General features: G+C 40.9%; 1 long non-coding RNA gene across 1 annotated transcript; it reads right to left on the bottom strand.

The window, feature by feature from the left end:
* Positions 1 to 2,943: 2,943 nt before the first annotated feature.
* On the bottom strand, positions 2,944 to 18,913 carry LOC138819173 (uncharacterized). The gene is made up of 3 exons (XR_011369339.1): positions 18,766 to 18,913; positions 3,967 to 4,196; positions 2,944 to 3,047 (listed from the first exon to the last, which is right to left on the bottom strand). It is a non-coding gene; the product is annotated as an uncharacterized lncRNA (long non-coding RNA).
* Positions 18,914 to 25,155: the final 6,242 nt, after the last annotated feature.

Raw genomic sequence — 25,155 nt, 5'->3', positions numbered from 1 at the left:
GGATAAATAGAAAGCCCACTGATTGGTAGAAGATGGTTACTAGCTATGCATCAGACAAGATCCTCATATCTAAAATATACTCAGGGCTTAAAAACTTAAGCCCCCTCCAAAAAATCCCAACAAATTCTCAAAGAAACAACAACCCTATCAATAAATGGGCTAGAGACTTAGAGACTTCTTCAAAGAAGAAATAAGAATGAAATAGACACATGAAGAAATGATCAACATCTCTGGCCATAAAAGAAATGCAAATCAGAACATTGATATTCCACTTCACCCTAGTTAAAATGGCCATTTTCAATAATATCAGAGGCTGGCAGGGATGTGTTCAAAAGGGAATGCTATTACATGGTTGGTAGGTATGTAAACTTGTTCAACCACTATGGAAAGCAGTATGGAGGTTCCTCAAAAGACTCCACATAGAGCTCCCCTATGACGCAGCAATCCCCCTCCTGGGCATTTATCCAAACAATCACAAACAAGGTCACACTAAACCTACCAGCACAACCATGTTCACTTGCAGCATTGTTTACCATTGCTAAGATATGGAATCAACCCAGATGACCCTCAGTGGATGAATGGATCAAGAAAATGTGATATATATATACACACACACAATGGAATTCTATCCCTCTATCAGAAAGAATGATACCACAGCATTTGTAAGGAAATCAAAAGACCTGAGAAAAAAATCATAATAAGCAAACTAAGCTAGACCCAAAGAAACATAGGCTTCATGGTTTCCCTCATTTGTAATAACTGGAATATGTCTATAAATCTACAAGTTAACCCAATGGATAGTAAAAGACAAATAATTACAAAGCATTGCATAGTGAGAATGAGAGCAAGGGAGGATATTCTTAGGAGAGGATTACAAGGGCTCAATAGCTACATTTATCTGACCATATAAAATGATGTTTAACTAAATGTACTCCAGGAAATGGAAACAAGAGATTTATTTTTTTTTTATTGTGAAAATACTGACAAGAGATTTTTTATTGTACTTTTTGCAGCTATGTCTTTCTTCTTTTTTTCTTTTTCCTTTGGTGTAGTCCCTGTAATCACAGTTTCTTAATTTCTGTATTCTTTGTCTTGCATATAAGTTTATCTAATTTGGGGAGGGGAAGGGGAATCACAGAAACTGTGGGACAAAGGATGAACCAATTCAACAGCCTTACTCATTATAGAGTGTTAGAAATGAACTGTACAACTTGGAGGAGGGGGTGGACAGGAGTGGGGGGAAATGGGAGAAAATGAGAGAGGGGTGTTAAAAGAAATGCACTCATTCCCTCACTTGTGTAACTGTCACCCCTCTGTACATCACCTTCACAATAACATTTAAATTAAATTTAAAAAGAGTAGTCTGTGACGATCTCTGGAGTGTGTTGTTCAAGTGGTCCATTCTAGCGGAATGGCCATGCAGTAATACCAGTAAACTCTGGAAGCCTGGAAGTTAATGTCCGCTGGGAAGTGTGGCCGGACACCTGCAGGAGGGCTGTGCAGGGAGGAGAGGCCTGGCCTGCTCCATCCCAACGTCCCTCCAACGTGGTTAGTCTATTCCAAAGCGTGGGGGTCATGCAGGAGGCGGAGGTCACCCATTGGCATAGGCCTGGCAGGTCCTGGAGGAGAGCACAGGCCAGAGCAGGGTTCGGCCTCCTCCCCTCTGAGAGGCCAGATGCACCCTCGCCCCCCCCCCCCACCTGGCCTGGGTGGAGGACAAGAAGCTAGAGCCCTCCTCACAGCCCAGATGCCCTCCCTGTCATCTCCCTCCCTCGCTCCCTCCCTCCCTTCCTTCTTCCCTTTCTCTTTTTTTTTCTTCTACACGCAACCCAAGAAATGAACTTCTAAGTAGCATAAAGAATCAGGCTGCTACGAGATTTGCTTTATTTTCTACCAAGAACTAACATAATTCCTATCATTCCACAGTAGCCAGACTCATAGCTTTAACTAAATAAGATTTATAGATAATTAGATATATGTGCAGTATACTTTTTATGTGTGAAACATATATATGCTGCATACATACATATATACATATACTTATATTCAGATATGCATTGTATATTATATACAGTTTTCTAATCTGAGAAAGTTGTGGGCAGCTTAGGTATGGAAAATTTGCAGCGATCTTCACTGGGGGGACATTCCAGAACAGAGCTGAGGACTCTGACACAGGGAGAGGAAAGCAATTCAGTCTCCACGTGACTCCAACCCTGCTAACACATTGCTGATGCAGAGTTTTCATCTCTTTAAAGAAATGTTTGCAGTTGTTCTTAAATTTAACAACTTAATGTTGATTAACAAATTAAATTAACAAATTTAATGTTTTATAAACACAAAATAAAAATATATCTTTGGAAAAAGCAAGAACACACAGCGATGCTAAGTCACACTAAGGAAGCATCAGAATTTGGAACAATATATTTGATGTATAAGAACTTTTCTGAGGGGCTGGGAAGGTGGCTCAGTGGTAGAGAGCCTGCCTTGCATGCATGAGGCCCTGGGTTCGATTCCTCAGTACCACATAAGCAGAAAAACCGGAAGTGGCACTGTGGCTCAAGTGGTAGAGCGCTAACCTTGAGCAGAAAAGCTGAGGGACAGCACCCAGGCCCAGAGTTCAGGACCCACGACCAACCAAAAAAAAAAAAGAACTTAGTTCTCTGAGTTTGTACATGGGATAGCTTTATCTTACAACATGAGAAAAATACATACAACTACAACCTCCTAAAACAGCACCCAATGCAATGATGCTGAGCAGTCGAGAACTTTACTCATTTTCTGATAAATAAACCTAAGTAACACCTTTTTTTTTTTTATTACAAGCTGTCTTGCAAGCTAGATCCTTCAGGTTAAAGTTAATTGCATGGTAGTCCTTCACAATTAATTTTATTGGTATCAACCCCTTTGAAGGATTCCAAATATGGATAATTTATTTTGGGGAAGGGGGCATCCTTGGTTTCCTGCATCCTCTGGGGGAGTCCTGGGGTCCCCACCACACAGGTGGAGGGCCTTTCTTCAGACGTAGAGAGTTCCTGAGGCCTTGGTCACTGGTTATTATAGAGACAGAAAACAAAAGAAATACAAAGCCATCGCCACAGGATCCCTGCACAGATAAGCCCATTTTACCCAGAATATAATTTTCCTTAAAATAGTATACATTTAATTATAAACCATGTGTAACATAGAAGCGAATGATAATGTGTAAATTCTCAAAGCTTTAGGTCCTGATACCTAGTCACTTGATACAAGGTGATGGGTGTTGTATTTAAATCCTGGCTCCACCATCTAAGGGCTGTGATTGAGGAGTGAGCTGGGTAACAGCTCACAGAGGAGGCCTGCACAAGAGTTCTGGAGGTAGAAATGTGCAGGCCTTTCGGGCAGGCCTGTGGCCTCCAGTCCCATGGAAGCATTCTGAAGGAGAGTGGGATCGCACTGTTCCTCCTTCCAAGAAAGCTCCAAGTTCCCCTTGGATGTGACTTCCATCTCAGAAAGTAAATAATCCTGGGGTGTTTTGAGAGGATCCTTTTCCATCAGGCATGATGTGTGAGGCCTTGTGCTTTGTTTTAGGCGAAGTCATCTTGACTGAGAGGAGGTTTTATGTTGAAAGGCCATCCCTACAAGAACAGTCAGGGCTATGTGGGAGACGGGCTGGGAAGGGGGTGGGACCTGGCCCCCAGGATTTTGTCTTCTCTCACGTAATGAACCTCCTCCACAGCCCTAAAAGCCCCCCAGAGAATTTCCAGAATCCCCCTAGGATGGTGTGTGGACTTCTGTTTGAAAGGGACAGATGGACACCTTCCCAGGCAGGGCGGGAAAGTGGGAAGGAATCGTCTGCTGTGGCACTGGTGATGGTTTTTGGAATCAAGCTCTTCCTTTACTCAACTGAAAATATTTGTAATTCTGGACCGATCAAAGCCGTAGACACCCACACACGTATGAAAAAGGTGCCACCAAACAGAGACTCACCTTTCATTTCATTTAGAATTCTTGTGATGATTAAAGCTATCTTGATTTGGTTAATCAATAAAGGCTTGACGTGGAGTTGACTTTAAATTCATCCCAGCTGTTAGTATCGGAGGTGCATGGCATAGGTGGAAATCGCTTCGGGTGTTGCTGAATTGGGGCACAGGAAAACAAAGCTGCAGGCCTAAATTTACTTGGTGGTTGGCACGTCGTTGCAGACATCTTCCCGAAGTCTGTAAAGATAGATATGAGCCACCTGGGTCTAAGCTGAGCAAAGCAGATGCAATGGCATGGGGGCGTTGCAGACAAGGTCTTGCTCCAGTGTCAAGTTTATTTCAATCTCCCAAGCGGAAGGAAGAAAGAAAAGTACTGTGCTTTAATTTGGAGGCTATTTATACACCTCAGTAATTACAGATGTGAACACAGTTTCTTTTTGTGAGAAAGTTCTGGCTAGAACCATAGTTTTAAAGATCTAGATAATAGCCTCTCAGAAGCTATTTGTATATCTCTTCAGATTGACTACTGGAGGTCTTTGCAGAAATGTGTTCCACAAAGTTAAATGAAAGACTATTACATTTCAAAAAGGAGACAAAGATGGAAGATCTCTTTATTTGGCTGAAATCAGACAGAAGGGTATCAGTCCTATTCCTCTGTAGTCCCAAACATTTTGCCCAGCATTACATCTAATACACCACTAACAAAAGTGAGCAACTATGCTGAACTTGCACCTCAAACTCTTCTTTTAAAAAATACATGCTGCAGAAAAGGTCAAAAGCTATGTACATATGACCATATAAGATGATGTTAAGTGAAATGAACCCCAAGATCGGGCCACAAGTAGTTTTTTCTTTCTTGCTATTGTTTTTAATGTAATTATAATGTACTATGTGGGTTTTTTTTGTTTTTCTTGTATGTTCTTCCCCCACAGTATAACCCCTGTTTTCACTGTATTTGATTCTGGTGCCTTGCATCTTGTATATACATTTTTCTAATTTGGGGAGAGGAAGGGATACAGCAAAATGCTGAAATCCATGACCCGTTGTAACAATGAGATGTACAAGACACTATGTTGAAAACAAACTTTACAACTTGAGGGAGGGGGGAAGAGGAGTTGGGGAGGTGGGAAGGGAAGGGATGGTTGGAAAAAAACAAAGGAAGAGCTAACAATGCTCGATAGGAAATGTACTCATTACCTTAGTTATGTAACTGTAACCCCTCTGTGCAGTATTTTTACAATAAAAACATATTTAAAAAGAATACATGCTGGTAGTCTCACTCATAAATTAATTTCCATGGACACTTATTTTTTTCCCAAAGATTTCTTTATTGAGATTAAGTAACTTAATGCTTAAACTGAATTATCCTACATAGCGTGCTTCTATCTCCTGGAAAATGGTCCCCTTCGAAACAGCAAGTGTGCTCATCTAATAAATCCCCTCCAGGGGCTGGGAAGGTGACTCAGTGGTAGAGCACTTGCCTTGCATGCATGAGGCCCTGGGTTCGATTCCTCAGCACCACATAAGCAAAAAGAAAAAAGCCAGAAGTGGCACTGTGGCTCAAGTGGTAGAGCGCTAGCCTTGAGCTGAAGAGCTGAGGGACAGTGCCCAGGCCCAGAGTTCAGGCCCCATGACCGGACCCAGAAAAAAAAAATTCCCTCCAGTCTGAATCTGTTATACTCTGCCCAGTTTGGCCCTTTGTCATTTGTAAGCTTAAATTAGGGATTTATTGAGTCCTAGGCTTTGTGTTTGTTCTTGGAGAAATGCAAGAAAGATTTCCCAAATCATGTTTTCTTAGTTGTGAACTGCAGAGAAACAGAATGTGTGGGGTTGTGAGACACTAAGTTAGAAACAGAACCTGCTGCTCAGCCTTCTGGCTGAAGATCGGCAAGTGCCAATATTCTGGTCTGAATGGGTGGCTGAGATCCACAAATATCCATGGTGTAGTCTAGTTAGTCACAGAAAGGAGAAACTGTGAGCCACTGAAATGCAAACAAATTAAAACAAACAAATGAAATCCCCATTTGAAAAAAAAAACCACTGTGATCTAGTGCTGCACACAGAGCAGCAATGGCCACAGCTTGTGCCCTAATGCTAACCAGAAAGTCGACAAATTCCTAAGACAAGTCTCACATTCAATTGATAGACCAAATATATGCATCAACTATGTTTGTCCCCATTTGTATACCACTGGAACAGTAAAAAAGTCTCCTCTTCCTCTTCTTCCTCTTCCTCTTCCTTCTCTTCCTCCTCCTTTTCCTTCTTCTTCTCCTCCTTCTTCTCCTTCATATTATTTATTATTTTACCAATTCTGGTAAGAAATGAGTAGAGCAGAAGAACCGGAAGTTCTAAGTGAAAGTCAATATATTCAGAGGAGCAAAGGCAGTAGAGAAGAGATAACAGCACTCAAAGCTTGCCAACTACAAAGTGCTACAAGAAACGCTAATAAAATTAAGCTATGTAGGGCTGGGAAAGTGTCTCAGTGGTAGAGCGCTTGCCTTGCATGCATTAGGCCTGGGTTCGATTGCTCAGCACCACATAAGCAAAAAGAAAAAAAAAAACTGGAAGTGGCGCTGTGGCTCAAGTGGTAGAGCGCTAGCCTTGAGCTGAAGAGCTGAGGGACAGTGCCCAGGCCCAGAGTTCAGGCCCCAAGACTGGACCTCCCCCCCAAAAATAAATAAATAAATAAAAATTAAGCAATGTAGAGGAAAATTCATATAGGTGTAACGGGTATAAACTTGCACTTGTAAGTAATAAAAAACACATACCAGTATCAGGTAAAGAGTTGAGTAAAAATCCTACTTTTCTTTCATTAAATCAATCAAAACATATTTCTTACATAGAAAAAAGAAGCATATTGCCCAATGTAACTCCAAGATGTAGTTCAACTGAAATAAAAAGTAGAAATGGAACTTGAAAAACCCATCCTAGTAAGTAATAAGGAACTGAATGGCCGAGCCAAGTTGGTCTTTTGCAATTTCCAGAGTCATCATGATTGCTCTTTACTGGACTCACAAAAACCAGGAACTCATTGACTCAGTGTAACAACTTTCTGAAGTAGGTTACTGTTATTACCATAACTTATTCAATAAGAAAACAGCCACAGAGAGGACTATATGTAGTCACAAGGAGTGTAAGAAAAACGAACTTTACAACTTTGGTGAGGGGGGGAAGAGGGTTGGGTGGGGGGAGGATGGGATGGGAAGGGGAAACAAAGGAGAAGGCTACAATGCTTGATAAGAAATGTACTCATTATCTTGCCCATGTAATTGTAACCCCTCTGTAGAGTATTTTCACAAGAAAGAAAGAAAGAAAGAAAGAAAGAAAGAAAGAAAGAAAGAAAGAAAGAAAGAAAGAAAGAAAGAAAATGGCTTCAAACCTAAGAACAGTTGGCCTGCAGAACATGTGTCCAGCTTGCCTTGGAAGTCAGGCTACACCATGGGGTCACGGAAGGTCTGCCGATGCTGCTGTGAGGAAACCCAGGGGCCTTGGGCATCCCAGTGGTAGACTGAACGCAAAGTCAGATTCACCACTAGGAGGAACATGAGCATTCATCTCTACAGCAAGGGATGCACCAGCCCTAGAAAATATGATAATGTAAACAAGTAACGTTTTCACAGGAGGAGAAACTCTGAGGACTCCTAATAGCCAAAAGCCAAATGGAATCCAATTAAAAAGGAAACATGTAAACAAAAACACAAAATAAAAAGAACTGCTTAAAACAAACGACAGAGTTGGGCGCTAGTAGCTCATGCCTGTAATCCTAGCTACTCAGTAGGCTGAGACCTGAGGATAATGGTTCAAAGCCCATCCGGGCAGGAAAGTAGGTGAAACTCTTATCTCCAATAAACCATCAAAAACCGGAAGTGGTGCTGTAGTGCTATCTCTGAGCTGAAGAGCTGAGGGACAGCGCTCAGGCACAGAGTTCAAGCCCCACAACTGCCAAAAAAAACACAAAAAACAGATGACAGATTCTCAAAGGTGCTGGAAGCCCACATGTGCTGGAAACTCATGTGTGAAGCTTACTGAGAATGGTGGGCTTTGGGCCCTACTGGTGCACACCAGAAATACCAGTGCTCCGCTGAGCTATACAAGAACTTGGGTCATGGACACATCAGAGCCCTGGATAAAATGACAGAGACAGCCACCTACCCTACCTGGAATCTGGCCTGCACACCCTGGATACACACTTCTACATCTACCCCACAGGACAGCCCACGCTGGCCTCCCCGAAGATCGCAAATCCATGAATCACCTGTATGTGACGGAGAGATGCCATCGTAACAAGTGGAAGCCCTCGTATCTTGAGGAAACAACAAAAAAGAAGAAGCCTTCAGGTTAGGGATAAGTAATACCCTCAAGGATATAAAAGTGGATATGGTATCCATAGAGAGATTCAAGTAGCGGTGGAAAAACGAAACATTTCATCATTTTCATTACAAATCAAAAGCCCAAGCTAAGGAACAAAACGGACCAGGAACAGAGATCAAGGAAGTGGGCAATGGGCAGTGAGTCTGGGGAGGAGGCAGACGGGCTGGGGGAGAACAGTGGCACTCACGGACGGAGGCACGGGACTTGCATGGACACGTGAACCTGTAACTCCCTTGCACTCCCTTCCTTCTGAAACTCAGAAAAAATAAAATTTTTTTTTAAAGTGAATGATTGAGCTTGATGTTCAAACTGATAATTTTTTTCCTCCACAAAAAGGCTCGGAGATTGAATACACAAAGTTACAAACTTAAGAGGAAAGATACAGAGTTTTCTATATTTCTGTAATTATTGTACCACAAAGAAGACTCTAATATTGGAGGGGGAAAAAAACTTCAAGGCAATAATGGAAGAAAATTTTCCTCAAGAGAGACACCTTCAACATGGAACCACTAAGTGTCAAACAGAGTGAATAAAATGACACATTTTGGTGTTGATACATAACTAAAAATAGGGACAAAAATCTCAGTTGCTTCATGAAGGAAAAATATCCTGACTCCATATGAAAGAATCAGAATCTGGCTCACATACATGTCCCTTCAGCATGCGTGTCCCTTCTGCAGTAAGAATATCTTTGTGAAATTGTCTCTTGAAGGACCACATGAAGGCCTGGGGGGTGTGGCTCAAGGGGTAAAGTGCTTAGGTAGCAGGTGTGAGGCCCTGGCTTCCATCTCTAGTACTGAAACAAATTCATGTGGAGCCAGGCACTTGTGACTCACCCTGTAATCCTAGCTACTCAGGAGTTTGAGAACTAAGGATAGTGGTTCAAAGCCAGCCCAGGGAAGGAAAGTCCATGACATTCTTCTCTCCAATAAATAGGAAAAAGTCTGATAGTGGATCTGCGACTCAAGTGGTAGATAACTAGCCTTGAGCAAAAAAGGGACAGCACCCAAGCCCTGAGTTCAAGTTTCAGGAATGGTGCGCACGCGCTCACACACACACACACACACACACACACACACACACACACACACACACACACAGAGTGCATACCCACATACACAATCCCTGTGGGAAAATTATTTTGAGCCCAAAATTCTATGCAGCAAACTATTATTCAAGAGTAAATCAAGCCAGGCACTGGTGGCTCACACCTGTAATCCTACCTACTCAGGAAGCTGAGATCTAAGGATCATGATTTGAAGCCAGCCCCAGCAGGAAAGTCTGTGAGACTCTTATTTCCAATAAACTACTGAAAAAGGCCAGATGTGATGCTATGGCTCAATTGGTAGAGTGCTCACCTTGAGCAAAATAAGTTCAGGGACAACACTCAGGCCCATGGATCAAGGACTGTCAAAAGAGTGAATCAAACAAAATAGTTATAAACTGTTTGTAATTTATGAGTCTTCTCTCAAAAAATTATTAATGTTACACATGAGCAAAAACACAAGCAAACACTAAATGAATACAAGGTAAAAGAGTTTGATCCAAAAAAGCAGTAAGAATCAAAGGCAATACGAATAACACAGTAATAATACAGATAATAAAACCGAGGGGCCTCTTAAATAAACTCACTGTACGGCAAAAATATCATCAATCAAAACCATGGTTAATGTACCTAACCTTCTGAAACATCATGCCTTAGCCTAGCCAACTTGAAACATGCTCAGAACTCATGAAGCCCACACTATTCGGTATCACCTGAACAAGATCACCAACCTAACTTATAATGAAGCCTTGAACATCTCACACACACTGAAATATAGGTAGCTTGTAGACACCAGGAGATGTTAACAATAGAGCAAAATATCCAAACCATTAGCACAGAATGTGGTTGTCCATAATGATCGAGTGGGAGCCTCAGATCCTGACTCCTGCCCAACACCACACAAGGATACTGTTGCACGCACTGCCAGTCCAGGAAAAGAACACATTCAGAGTATTATTTCTACTGAATATGTGTCACCTTCACACCATTAGCAAGTCAAAAATCTCTGTAACTCAAACATCATCAGTTACACACACACACACACACACACACACAAACTCAATCATCAGTTACACACACACACACACACACATACATATACAGAGAGAGAGAGAGAGAGCAAGACAGAGACGGAGACAGAGAATGCCACACCTCCAATTCCTGTTTTCTAGTTGTTAACTGGAGAGAAGAGTTTTGCACTTTCTTTACCAGGCTGGCTTTGATCCTCAAATCTCAACCTCCTAAGTAGCAAGGATTATAGGAATGAGGTACCAGCACCCAGCAAGGGAACAATGTATTTTTTACATATATTGTGTCATATCATATATATAAATATTATGTAAAATATGTCATATACATAAAATCTAGCAGTACTAACGAGTGCCAATAACTTACATCTGTAATCCTAGCTACTCAGGAGGCTGAGATCTGAAGACCCCAATCGAAAACCAGCTCAGGCAGAAAAGTCTGTGAGAGTCTTATTTCCAATTAGCCACACACACAAAAAAGCTAGAAATGGAGGTGTAGTTTGAGTGGTAGAGCACCAGCTTTGAGAAAAACCCTAAGAATAGCACCCACGCCCTGAGTTTAAACTCCAGTGCTTGCATGCACACATGCCTGAGCACGTGCGTGGGCACACATGCGCACACACAGAGTAACACTGTAAGAAAAACAATACAGGTAAATATCCCATTAATCTGTAACTGAATTTTCAGAAAATTTCAACATGGGATGCAGCTGAGGAAGACACAGGAAATAGCAACATCTAAGGTTCCCATTGTTTGGGGACAATTTACATAGTTACTAATTAACACTACCACTTGAAAAATGTGCTTGATTTTTAAAAATATGAACCAGAATATTAGAAATATAAATGCTAAAAGAAATTCCAAACATGGGACAAGAGGTGGCAAATATTCCATGCCATGCATTTTTCCTCAGAAAGGAGAGAGTTCTCTGAAATGAGAAAGGGAAGCAAGAACCATTTCCTTGATTTTTTTTCAGCAAAACAGAAATGAAATGCAAAAGAAGCAACATGACATGAGGTACAAGGGACCATGGCAACAGAATATAACAAAAAATGAGAAAATAAAAAGATACAATTGGGATATTATTTTCCCAGGCTTCAGAGTTTAAAAATAGTATTCGATGGTTTTTTTAAAAAATCAGAGGGAAAAATTTGAGATTGGCAATGAAGAAAATTTTAGCACTGAAAATGCTATTTTTATTTGGTTATAGATTTTTTAGACTCCATCTGCACAGAAAGTAAGAGATACTGAAATATAGTTCAGATCGTAATCTTAATGTTATAGATATTTACCATGGAAAATGAAAATAAAATATTTTAACACATAAAAATGAAGGAGTTGTGGTTGAGGATTTATATGTACTAACTACTGAGCTCATCTTTTATAGTTAAAAATTAAAAGGTACAATCCAAGTTATGCATTATAAATTATAAATCATGTATATTTTATTTAAATCATGAAGGCAAGCACCAAAAGATATACAACAGAAGCAGTTAAAAGTGATACTAACACTTCCTTTGGGAAATGCAATTAGGAGTTTGGAGAGAAAACAACTATTACTTTTTCATTATATATAATTTTTTCTCATAATTTGGATGCGTTTACTGTGCCTATATAAAGCTTTAATTTTTATGTAATCACTTCCCATGAGAAGATAAAAGGCCCTTCTTTCCCCACAGGATACAGGTAATAAATCCTTTAGCAGCTTGTAATAGATCCAGGTCCCCTAAAAAGGCAATATGGGGCACTGTGAAAAAACAGAAGAACCTCACCTCCTTCTAATAGCTTAGAAGGCATAGCTATCTTGAAATGCTAATCTTTGAGTTACATAAAAATTAATTCTAATAACATGGAATTGCTTTCCTTAATAACAATAGTTGCTTTCTTTAATACTTAAAAAGTATCTATTGTGTTTGTCAGGCAGCCTTGAGTCATTTATTTATATCTTAGAAATAATTAGAATCCATTCTCTAATTTGTATAAATATACATAATGATCTATTTACAACATTTAGTACATGATGGTGGCATGAAATTAGAGCCTTTTAAACAAAGGTTGCCAAAATTAATCTATTACTTGGTTTCTTCATAATGCCTTTTAAAAAAATCTCAATTTTATTAGTGTTTTCCTTTCTTTGTAACATAGAAGTCTTGGTTGTTTATCGCTGCATTGTCTGGGATTTTTTTTGCAGTCTGAGGTTGGAATTCAGGGTCTCAAGCTTGCAATCTCCACTCAAGCCAGGCCTTCTGCCCCCTTTTTTTTCTTTTTAAGTTATATTTTAAATAGAATCTCATACTTTGGCTTTATTCCATGATCCTCCATCTCATAACCAACAGCACAGCTGGGGTCAAAGGCAATCAGTGCCATACCCAATGTATTGATGAAGGTAGAATTTCATTAACTTTTTGTTCAGGCTGGCCTTTTGAATTACCATCCTCTCAGTTTTTGCTGAGTTTATTCACAGAAATAGGAAAGAACTCTCACAGTAACATCTCTATGTTCAGGCCACAACAATATGGGATGTTGAAAATCTAAGGACTCAAAATGAATGAATGTATGAGTGAATGAATGAATACAGCCACCAGAAATTCACTTGATAACTCCACACAAGTGCTTTCTCTGTGAATGTGAGCTCTGGGCAAGAAAGAGTTAAAGATAGTAGACACAACAGCATGTTTGTTTGGAAGAAAACTTTAAAAAAAAGCCTTCAACAAATTAAAGGAAGTCACTTGTATCAGGGCTTAATGAAACCAATACTTGTACTAGGCAACTCCCAAGACAAGATCTGATTCTGAGAATTCTAACCAAGAACATGGTAAAACAACATTTCCTGGAAAACAGAAATGAGGCCCACAAGACAACTTAACTGTCTGCAGCCTATTCAACCAGCCAACCAGTTCACTGTCCAAGCCTGTGCTGTCTACTGTCTGGATCTGAGCTTCCTGAGTAGGCAGGATTACAGGTGTGAGCCACTGGCACCCTGCATGCCATTATTTCTTTAAAAGAATTGAGCACAGGAAGAATGGAAGTGTGGTGAGCTCGTGGCCAGTCCCTGTGTACTTGGTTCATGGTGAATGGAGGCACAGCCTCACCATGGGAGATGGTCCCTGCAGGGAGTGGCAGGTACCACTCCGCTGATTATTCTGGGAAGACCTGATCTATCTGTGCGTGACTGTGGCTGAAGACCCATAACTGTGGAAGGACGGGGATGAGAAGAGACTATGGCAGCTGTCCAGCAAATTAACCAGAGACATTCTTCAGAGTTGAAGTGAAGCGGGGACGTAGTGGAACAGAAAAGGGATATGGACAGCTTCTGGCCCAGACTCCACCCAATTCCAGACCAGCCCATACTCAAAGGAGAAAAAACAAAATGATTCCCAGAGTCACAGGCTTGGCCATGCCAACATTAGCGTTAAGTGAGAGGAAAGAAATTCAACTTGCAGATTCTGACAACACTCAATTGGACCATAGTGACCTCAAATGGGCACATATTAACTTTGGTTTGCTTCTTCTCTATAGTTGAGAGAGAGTTCCCTTTGAAAATATGAACTTCCATCAGATGCACTTGGAATACAATATTCCTACTTAAGAAAGAAGACAAGTTCCAAAAGATTTTTGCATGATACAGCATTTTTGGAAAGAATTGATTTATATGGATTTATATGGTGTGCAATAAAAGCCTTTTGGAGGATAAGAGTAGTGGAGAGGAATGTGCCTAAGGAAAGACTGAAGTCAGTAAACCTAGTGTTTCATTTAAACTATAAGAAAACAATTGGGGAGACTTGATAATAGCAGAGAGGATGGGCTCTGACGAAGGATCATTCTGAGCAGCCATAGATTAAACACTGAGGAGAATTAAGGCTGTATCTCCAGCAGGGCTGTGGAAGTTGGAACCCTGGACAGCAATGAGAAAAGTGGCCAAATGAGGGGCAGACCACACAAGAGTTTAGTATGTTATGTTAAGGTAAATTCAACAACCAAGAGTGGGTGGAGCCAGATAAAATGTGGGAAACAAATAAAGCTATGCGTACAGTGATGGAGAAGAGAACTGAGATCCCCCAAAATAATAATGGTGGCAACAGTAATTACAGTTTCCACTGCAGATCCAATGATTATGTGTTCCAGCCACCACAGACGTTGGAGACTGCTTTATCTCTAGATATTCTGCAACGGGTTTGCAAAGAAACCTCTCAATTCTGCCCACTGCTTTGTACAGACTCTCAGCTCCCCTGAACTCCATTCTTGAGTTCTTCAGAAGCTGGAGATCTACTAGAAACTCAGTAGCTTCCCTGCAAAATATGGTAAGGAGATGGTATATAACCAGCAAAGAACCTCAAGAACATCCCATTGTAGAAGCATGCTGTCTGTCAGGACATATAAATGATGATGACTGTACATCCCCACCACTGACTACACACACACACACACACACACACACACACACACACACACACTGGAGGTGCCAGCTGCCTCTATTCACTAGCAAGACCTCTGTCACTTCCACTTTGCATCCTAATTAAGAAGACACCCATCCAAGAGCCCCGTGGAAATGCAGGTTCCACAAGGACTGTTCTGTCACACAGGCCTCCAGATGTTCCAATGGTGCCTTTGAATTTGGTTGAAGAGACACACAGAAAGAACTCTGGCACCATGAAAACTCCTTGTTGAAGAAAGACAATTAACCACCAGCGACCTGTGAATGGGAACTTGTGCGGGAAGAACTTGTGAAGAGCATTTACCAGCAATCTGAGGAATGAGCTTCCGTGCCTTCCTCTAGCTTGAAGATGCCCGACTCATCCTTCCTAACTCAGTTTCCCTCAGGAGTGCTCATTCAGGTCAGAGTGATTGATCACCGATGTTTCAAAAAAAGAAAATCATTGTGATCTCACGAAACCACCTACTGGTAACTACTTTCCTGAAATGTTTTCACAACATGCCATGTTTAGCTAACACCTTTGAGTCACAATGCAAGAAATCTGGAATCAGCACCTTCCCTCCAACAGCATGAAACACTAATCCACAGTGGAAGAGGTACAGGGTTTGAGACACGGTGACACTTTTACTCCCTCCACCCAAAGACAGTGCATACAGGTTCTCTTGTGGATCTGTGGAACCCATGGGCTAAGGCAAGTATCGTCAGTCATTCTTAAATATTATTTGGGCAGCAGACCTTTTTTTAAGAATGGCCAGGCTTTATTACGCTTCTTCCCATTTACTCCATTGAAGGTGAGCTTTGGATGAAGGAAGAGAGGAAGAACAGTGTGGCTCTGCTTCTCTGAGGGGCAGAGGAAGACTAATGAGCAAAAATGATCTTTTAAATAGAATTTCTGTCCAATTTCATTATCCTAATAACCTCTTCTTCTACTACTAAAGAAAAGTGAACCTTTTTTTAAAACTAATTTTCATAAATACTATGCTGTGTAATCAGGAAATAATTAAATTCGAGCTCTTCATTAACAATAGGGATGAAGTTTCTTAATGAATACCTTCCCTTTAATTGAATGATGATATAATTGTACTAAAACGTTTATTGATATAAAATGATGCCAGAAGGGAAAAGAAGGTCAAATTGTCAATGACATGGAGCTGTTACCTGTCCATTTTGACACTGAAGCAAAACCACAAAACCTAAAGAATATGGTTACACTGGAAACTAAACTCAAAAATGATTTTTGTTAAAAAAATAGCTAATGTGCATCTTCTCTGTTATAGCACTATATTAAATGACATCAAGTAGTAAAAGTAAAAAGAAGAAGTAAAGACTTTACCTCAATAAAATTACCATCTAATCAGACTTTCTCAGATAAAGGTCTGTTGACCTTGGGGGGCTCAATAAGAATTTGGAGGTCGAACAGCATGCTGGCCTCTACCCACCTGTGGTTGGGGCGGTGACAACATCCCTTCTAGTACCAAATGTTGCTTGATGGGAAAAATCACCTCCACTTGGGAACAACTGACTAACTGAAAGATCTAAAGCTCTGAAAAACATCTTCAAGTACTTTCAGATAACTCTGTAGTGAGATAATTCAGTTTAAATCCTGATTCTGTCTTTTACTAACTTTTAGTCTCCCCATCTATAAAATAGGGATAATGTCAGTACTTAAATAAGGTTGTTCTGAAAGTCAGACATAGAGGGGGCTAGAATGATTCATATCAACTAATATGATCACAGGTGGCACTCAGAATTTTGTGGAATTGGATAGACTTAAGCCTCTAATTTATCTGAGAGAATGCTATTTACATTTTCAATCATATGTTTGATAGCAGGTATTGCATAGCTAAGTGCATAAGTTTTCCTTTAGAGTAGAAGGATATATGCTGGCTCAGGAATATCTAATCCAGAAGAATCCAAATGGACAGCTGTCTTACAGAAGTTATTGAGGTTCAAAAACTCAAAATTTAAAATAATATATCTTATTTTTCTCCATATATTATTTGAATTTTCTCAAATAATATATGGAGAAACACATAAGACTGCCCTGGAATTTTTCCCCAGAATTGAATGCCAAGCGTGAGTAAATCAACATTGCTAAAATTTCAAAAAAGAATTATGAGCAAAAGAATTTAAATCCAATCAACTAATAACTCTGAGATTACAGGTACGTGACACCACATGTGGTTTCAGAGTCATTTTTAGCCTGAAGTGGTGCTGTGGCTCAAGTGGTAGAGCGCTAGCCTAGAGCTGAAGAGCTGAGGGACAGCGTTCAGGCCCCACAACTGACAAAAACAAAAAAACAAAAAAAAATCCCCTAAAATCTGCGGGGTGCCAGTGGCTCATGCCTGTAATCCTAGCTATTCAGGAGGATGAGATCTGAGGATCATGGTTCAAACTCAGCCTGGGCAGGAAAGTCCATGAGACTCATCTCCAATTAACCACCAGAAAACTGGAAGTGGCACTGTGGCTTAAACTGGAGATAAGAGTCTCATGGTGCTGGGTGCTAGTAGCCCATGCCTGTAATCCTAGCTACTCAGGAGGCTGAGATCTGAGAATCCCAGTTCAAAGCCAGCCCAGGCAGGAAAGTCCATGAGATTCTTATCTCCAATAAACCACTAGAAAACTGGAAGTGGCACTGTGGCTCAAGTGATAGAGCGCTTGCCTTGAGCTGAATAGCTGAGGGACAGCTCCTAGGCCCAGAGTTCAAGCTCCATGACCGACAAAAAAAAGTGTCTCATGATGACTTTTCTGGCCCAGCTGGCTTCAAACCGTGATTCTTAGATCGCAGCCTCCTGAGTAGCTATGATTACAGGTATGAGCCACCAGTGCCCAGCCCATACGTATCTTTTGAATTAAAGAAAATCTGTATCTGAGTTCATAGTCTGTACTTTGTTTATGGTTTGCTAGTTTGAAAATTCTAAAATGATCATTTCTATAGTGATCCTTTCTATCATAAAGCTACTTTGCATCTAAATGTATCTGTAACCTGTATATTTGCATTCAGTAAACAACTTTATCCCCATATGACTATTACTGTGGTTCCCAGTAATTCCTAACATCCTAAATTCTAAGCCTTTACAACAATTAAGCATTTCACTCTGTCATGGATGGCTAACAGTGATATTTCCCATGATGGCTATTTCACAAACACATAGAAACTGTATGTCAGTTTCCATGACAAATATTTCATGACATAGTTTTACTATGTAATAGTTTCACCATACAATTCTGCTGCTAGCTAAATTATATAAAGGAATTTACTTACCAATCTCTCTTACTTCTTAGGATGACTCTATAGGTAGATGAATTCAATCAAACTAAAATAATTTTTTTATGTATTCGGTTAGACATTTAAAGAAGAGACAAAAATGTGAAGAGAGTAGAGAGATTTATATTGCTTTAGTCATTTCTCAAGAGAAACACGAACTATGTTCATCTTTGAGAGAGAATTTAAAGGCATAAACATTGATAAATAGTAAGAAATCAAATAAAAGAGAAAGAAACTAATCATATCTGACAGCATCATCCCAGAAGAAATTTTTCTGTTTGTACCAGAAGACTTAGAAAAAAATACCTCATCCTGTTGATTCCCAAATTGCTGTACAGATCCGAATCTTTACTGTCAGTCTCTAAATGGTCCAAATTTCTCAGGTTTGAAGGCATCTTGACCTTTGGCAAATGTTTACGTTGCACAGCCACACAATCTTGTTGACTGCATCTCTAACCCAATTAAGTCTGCAATGGGTTTTGACCAGATGGATAACTCCCAATTTCAGGTAATGTGGATGGCCACATCCTGAAGAAACTCGTGCAAACCCTATCTGCACAATGATCTCATTTTAAACATCTTTCCCTCGCAAAGGCTACTTCAATTTCTTCCCATATCGACAGAAATTACCCAAGGTCTTGACCGAACTGTTTACTTACCTACTCTGGGCCATTATTTCATATAAAAGGTTTTCTTTGGTCTCTTGAACTTTGCCCTTTAATTGGTAGGAGCCCCTGAAAGAGGGATGGTGTGCCCGCAGGGCACATAACAATGGGCCTAGGCCTCAGGGTTAGCATTCCAGGCCCCCGTCCGGGGACCCCAGACAGGAAGTGCCCGCCCACCCGTGAGAAGAGCAATCCTGTGACCACTGATCTCCCAGCGCAGAACCACACACCGGAAGTCAGCTACTGGTCACACGGAGTAGAACCGTCCACCGGAAGTCTGGCTACTGATCACCAGGAGCAGAACCACCCACCGGAAGTCAGGCTATCGATCACACGGAGTAGAGCCATCCCCTGGAAGTCCAGCTACTGATCACTTGAAGCAGAACCGTCTACCGGAAGTCAGAACCATCCACCGGAAGTCCGGCTACTGATCACACGAAGCGGAACCGTCACCGGAAGTCCAGCTAATGAAAATGGACGACGCTGACGAGGCCCGCGATGGAGCGGCTTCTGCAGAAGAGCGGACTCCTGTGTCTGCACTTCTGCCCTGGAGGGTCCCAGTGAGTCCTTGTTCCTCGGAAACCGACGGCCAGTCCCCGGCCCGACGGCCTGGTGATGGCCGGGTTGTGGGTGTGCTTCCCAGCCGAGCCCTGCGGCGCGGAGACTGCACACGGCCTTCTGGGGTTCCCCGGAATCCCCACAGGCTCAGCGTGGCTTCGTGGGGAAGGTGTTCTTTTGTCGCCTACCAACCTGTTCCTGTGTTCAGGTCTGTGATTTGCCTCCTTGCGTTTAAGGCTCCTATACCATAGCAATATTTGTAGGAGGGAAACACGGACTGGAGTATGGCGAATATTTCCTAATAAATCCATCATCTGAGCGTGCCATACTGTACCTGCTTTGCAATTCTACACTAGGCTAGAATTTCTCTTTCAACAGCAAGTTATTATTTTACTAATCATCTAACAAGATAAATATCCTGTATGGTACAGTATTATTAAGTATTCTCCACAGCAGAAATTCTCCAGCCACCTTAGGCAGATTATTAGTCCTTTGTTCATACAAATGCCACAGTGCTGCTCACGTTTTGATAGGTGCCATAATTGAACGATATTGTGTGTGTGTTTCTGTGCGCACACGTGTGCACATACTGGGCCTTGAATTCAGAATGTTTTCGGAATACAAAAATTTAGTGAAAAAAATGGAAATCTTCCTATTAATTACAAGCTTGGACTTTAGAGAATTAAAGATTTCGTCGTGTTCTTCAGAAGTCTTTGATGGAAACAACAGAATATCAGCTCATGCCACTGCCATCAGAATGAGATGACATGGTCTCAACCTCTCACTCAGTTCTTCTTCCCTCTGTTTGGGATTCATCCACAGCCTCACTCTATCTCCATCTCCATCATCTCTTCTCCATCTTGTTATCTATATCTCTATCATCTCGTCTTCATCTCCATCTCCAACTACACCATCTAAACTATATCTCCATCTCAATAGCTCTAGGCCCATGTTGTGTATGTAGTTAGTGCATCTCCATCAGTTCATTTCCATCTCCATCATCTCCATCTCCACCATCTCATTTCCATCTCCATCTCAATAGCTCTGTTGTATATATAGCCTGTGTTGTGTATATAGTTAGTGAGCCCAGTGAAGAAAGGACTTCTGTGCAGAAGATTCTGGCTAGCTGGGCTTTTATGGTCATGATAAGTAGAACCTTAAGATAGGTCTAAAACATTCCAGGTCCTTTAAGTATATAAGCTAGCATTTTAAAGTTATTAAATACTAATCTAGGTGTTTTTTAAAAATAATTTAACTAGTTACTAATTGGTTTGAACCTGGGTTTCAGTAGGAATCTACAGATGTTAACTGCTCCTTAAGGCTTCCTGAAGAGTCCTTGTTTTCTCACCAAGGCTGAGAGGTTAGGGAAGCATCTTCAGGAAGCTCCTGGCTCAGTGAACTCATGGATTCATGCAGTGTAGAAAACTGCAAGTCCTGAACTAGTGCTGCCCTAGAAAGACTTTCGTGGAAGAGAAGACATTCTGGATGGTTTGTGAGCAAAAGCGTTCTGCAATCAGCAGGGTAACATTTTAATATAGACCCAGCAGAATAATGTGTTCAAATTGGGTAGGAAACAAAGTGTACAGCTTTTTGAAGATCTTCTTTAGAGTCATAGTGAAGCTAAGTCTGAACCAATTACCTCTAAAACAATAGTACTTGTGCAAATTTTATGAAACTAGACAACTTAAGATCCTAGGGCCCACCAAGGAGTCTGGAAGAGAATGTTGGGGGTGTGAAGGGGGAAAGAATCCCAAGGGTTTGGATTTAATTGGGTTTGTGGTAAACTTGTTTCTGCTCAGCAATGTGATTAAGTAATCGATTTTTCTATCTAGGCAACAAACCTTAAATCAGGCCCCTGTAACCTACTTTCACCCAGACCTTCTGCTTGCTGAGGGGGTCTCCATTGGATCATTTACATGCGTGGAGTCTTTTTATTTTTTAAAGTTATCTTTAAACACTGGTTCAAAGGAGGTGCCATTTAATACAGTGGTTTATGAATGCAATACATCTTGATCAGTGTCACTCCGTCCAATATTCTCACCCCCTTCAAACTCACCCTGTCCCTTACCTTTCTTAATGTTGTGGTATTACAGTGAATTCTCTGCCTGCATTCTCCTTCCTTACCCCCTTAATTCTACCCCTCTCCCATTGATCCCACCCCTGTCTTGCATGTATCCAAATCCTAGCACTTCTTTGTTGGACTTTGACCTAGTCTTTCTAAAAAATTATTTGTGCTCTCTATAGAGTCTATATACTTCTGTTAATTCATTTGTAATCTTCCCAATGTATTTACATATAAATTAGGATAAAAAATATGATATAGATATACATCCACATTTATTTACATATCACTAGATATAGATGTCTAAATAGATACATATGTACATACATACAGATATTTGTATAGATCCATTTACATACACAATAGAATTTTACTCATCCATTAGAAAGAATGATATTGTACCATTCTTCTTCATTTTTTTTTAAATGTTAGTCCTGGGGTTTGAAATCAGGGCCTGAGCACTGTTCCTGAGCTTCTTTGTTCAAGGCTAGTGTACTTGAGCCACAACTCTACTTCTGGCTTTGTTTGTTTGCTTGGTAGTTAATTGGAGATTAGAGTCTGTGGGCTTTCCTGCCCAGGATGACTACTTTGAACCGTAATCTGTTGTTACGTACAACCTGGGATAGCAGGAGAGGAAACGAGAATGAACACAGAGAGAATAGTGCAGACAGGGACCAGGGAGCTCAAGGCTCATTGGCTCTTGAACCCCAGGTTCCCATAAGCAAACTTATTTTTTTGGTTTAGCACAGGGAAGGTTGTCATGGTATGTACAGAAAACAAGGCATCTCTACAGTTATTACAATCATAGCGCAAAACCTGGTGTGAGTAACTGGATTCCTTATGGATCAGGGAGCAAATACTGCAACCCAGGGACAATTCAAACACGTATTCTACTTTGTCCATCTTTCAAGGTCTAGCTCTCAGCCCTTCCAGCACTGAGGGAGCAGCATTCTAGCCTCTTAACTCTCTCCAGAGCTGTCTGTTTCAACCTTTGCAGGGCGAATTCTCAGCCTTCTGAGTACTGATAAGGCAGTGTTCCAACCTCTTAACCCTTTTCCAAGTCTCACAGCTCAGCCTCTGAGTTCTCTATGCAACCCTAAGATCCCAACCTTTTGAATATCTAGGTAACAGGTGCCCAGTGGGTATTGTACTAGTCTTAAGGGAATGAAAAAACTTGGAAAAATTATATGACATGAAGTAAGCCAGAGCCTGAGGAACAAAGGTTGCATGGTTTCCCTCATTTGTAGTGGACAAAATGTGCCTAGAAATCACCTGGAACCAGAGCACATTGGTTTGTCCTGAGAAACACAGATGCTTCTTCAACTCCCTCATCAGTCTTTTTTTTTTACGCCAAGTGATGACTTTTTAAAACACCACATCTTTCCTGAGGAAAATACTTGTATCAATTATATTTTTATCCTAAACAAAATTTTGACTGACCTCATATTTAGTGGAGTGGAGTTTCAGATTTAAAACCCTCTTTTCATGCCTTTATATACATCCCTCAATAAACAGTGGGACCAAGAAAAAGCCCTTGTCTTGCAAACCTGTCACTTACAGACAAAATTTATTTAGTAAAAACTGTGTGTTGCTACAGAGACTAATCTCCAATATTAGCTTGGTAAACAGAAATACAAAAACAAAGTTTTAAAGTAAGCTTTTTCTAGGGGTAATACAATACAAATTTAATGAAACGCAGGTGGAAAATTGTCTTGGTTAACACAGAACTGAAACTTACTGAATCAAATAGAGAAACCTGGCTTATTCAGACAAAATATTAGCTCCAAAGGCACCTACAGAAGTGTTAGACTTTGCTCTCCCAAGGCAAAAATGCCATAAGCTACTCTGGGCTTCTGAACACATTTAGTTGTGTTTCATCTCAAAATTGCTTGTAAAGTCTGACTTGTGCCTTAGTGATCTTCCATTTTGAATAGCTCCCTGGCTTGAATGGGGACAGAGATTCTGAAAACTTGGCATGTGTTCAGACCTGGATGCACCCATCCCACACTGCCCGAGATGGATCATGGCTTTACTCCTAGCCCCCTGTGATTTGGTCCAAGCTATCTTGATCTTCTTTCTGTCAATGTTGTGGGATCTTTTGTGTTATAGTGGACTCCCCTGCAGTACTGCAGGGCCAAGATTTGACCAGCAGTAGGGACAAGTATTTGGTTGTGTGAGAAGAAGAGAGGCAGGGCAGTGGCCACAGAGGTGTTAGCAATCAGGTTACCTGTTTAGGGGAAAAGGTGTGAAGTATGCCTCACAGTTGACTCAGCAGAGAGCGCAAATTCATCACTGAGGCCTGGTTTGGAGAGGTCTGCTCTACATTCTCTCTCTCCTGCCTGTGCAAAAGCCCAGTGCATTCCTACTGATTGCCAGACAAACCCTCCTATTAGACTGAGAGACATAGGTATGTTCTGTAGGAAGCTGCAGTCAGGCATGGAAATCCTAACTGGAGAAGGGGTACAGCAGGACCACCTCTGCTACATGATACAAAGCACAACTTTCAGGTGGCAAGGAAACTGAGCTCACCAGACAGAATCTACTCTATCTGTCTGTCTGCATGTCTATCTATCTGTCTATTTGTGTATATATGTGTTTGTGCCAATACTGGGGCTTAAACTCAGGACCTGGGCGCTGTCCTTTAGCTTTTTTGCTCAAGTCAGGTGCTCTACCACTTGAACCATACCTCCACATCCAGCTTTTTGATGGACAATTGGATATGAGTCTCATGCACTTTCCTGCCCAGGTGGCCTTTGAACTTCAATCCTCAGATCTCAGCCTCCTAAGTAGTTAGGATGACAGGTGGGAGCCACTGATGCCTGGCTAGAATCTATTTTTTTAACCTGCAAAATCAATGTAGAATAAAGAAATCCTAGTCATTTTTCATCTTCAGCTGCTTGATTCTTTCATTGTCCTAGATCTTCCATGCAGCTGAAGGTCCTGTACAGAGTAAGGTCTCTATATAAAATCCTGTTCTCTTTGCACTTGGCAGAAGTCTCTTTTTCTAGAAACATAATACAAATACTAAGAGAATGACAAATATTTTGGAAATTCAATTAGATCCATCTTCTACCAGCATAAGTAACCTATTTTTGGTGTTAAAATGTATGATGTGAAATAAGTGAATCTGAGTCAAAATGATTGCTCTTTTTATATGTTCAAATAGGAAATCTATCCTGAATCAAATCAGCTGGGAGCATAGTACTCGACGCGAACCTGGCTTGAAAAGCAGTCTCAACTCTGTCAATTACTGAATTTAAATTAAATGGAGGCTATGTATTGGAAAATGCAAGAGGATAATTTTCTGTACTTTTCCCAGAGTCTTTCTTTCCTTCAAAGAAAATGGTGACTCAGCAGACAGCAGTTTTGAATGTTGATTGACAGGTTGGATTTTGGTTGTGGCTACCAACGATGGACGAGGCTAGAGGAATTATGGGTGCTCAGTTTGGAGCAGCATCTGGCAGAGATGCTACCAAATACCCTCTGTGACTCACTTGGAACTATCTCTCTGGAATCCACAGGATTGGACAATAGGAAGCAAGACAGGAAGTTAGGAGCATGCATCTAGCAATTCTAACACTACTACTTTATTTTTTTTTTCAGTATTAGGGTTTGAACCCAGGACCATGAGCTTACTTGGTTTGTCTGCTTGGCCAGTGCTCAACCACTTGAGCAATGCCTCCAGCTTGGCTTTTTGCTAGTTAATTGAGGACTCTTTTGATTGGCTTTGAACCACAATTCATTAAAGCCTGCCTATACTGGGT

The sequence above is a fragment of the Dipodomys merriami genome, unplaced genomic scaffold, assembly GCF_024711535.1.
Source record: "Dipodomys merriami isolate MVZ:Mamm:240054 unplaced genomic scaffold, mDipMer1.0.p SCAF_8, whole genome shotgun sequence".
NCBI classification, from domain to species: domain Eukaryota; kingdom Metazoa; phylum Chordata; class Mammalia; order Rodentia; family Heteromyidae; genus Dipodomys; species Dipodomys merriami.
Note: the sequence above shows the minus strand (reverse complement) of the source record. Positions and strands in the feature narration are given on the sequence as shown.